Here is a 499-nt window from a genome sequence, read left to right as displayed (position 1 = left end):
TTGCTGCTTCCATCATGTGTTCATTCACAATCCAGTTGTCACATGTGTGTCTGTTTGTGTGTCTGTGCGTGTATGTGTGTTGGTGTAGCCAAGTTAGCATATGTATTAGCTGAGGTTAGCTGTTAGCGGAGCCGGTAACATGATGTTCAGAACACACATGTTGATGGTTCTGTTCATGAGTCCAGCTGTACCGGGTCAGATGTTGGTCCAAATTGTGGAGACAGTCTGATGAAAGAGAGGTTCTCATCAAGTTCATCATGATCATGAGCTGGACATGTATGAGGACAACAGGACATTTGGACATGTATAAGGACAACAGGACATTTGGACATGTATGAGGACAACAGGACATTTGGACATGTATGAGGACAACAGGATGTTTGGACATGTATGAGGACAACAGGATGTTTGGACATGTATGAGGACAACAGGACGTTTGGACATGTATGAGGACAACAGGATGTTTGGACATGTATGAGGACAACAGGACGTTTGGACA

This window comes from Austrofundulus limnaeus, unplaced genomic scaffold, assembly GCF_001266775.1.
Source record: "Austrofundulus limnaeus strain Quisiro unplaced genomic scaffold, Austrofundulus_limnaeus-1.0 Scaffold1423, whole genome shotgun sequence".
NCBI classification, from domain to species: domain Eukaryota; kingdom Metazoa; phylum Chordata; class Actinopteri; order Cyprinodontiformes; family Rivulidae; genus Austrofundulus; species Austrofundulus limnaeus.
This window is presented reverse-complemented; position numbering follows the sequence as displayed.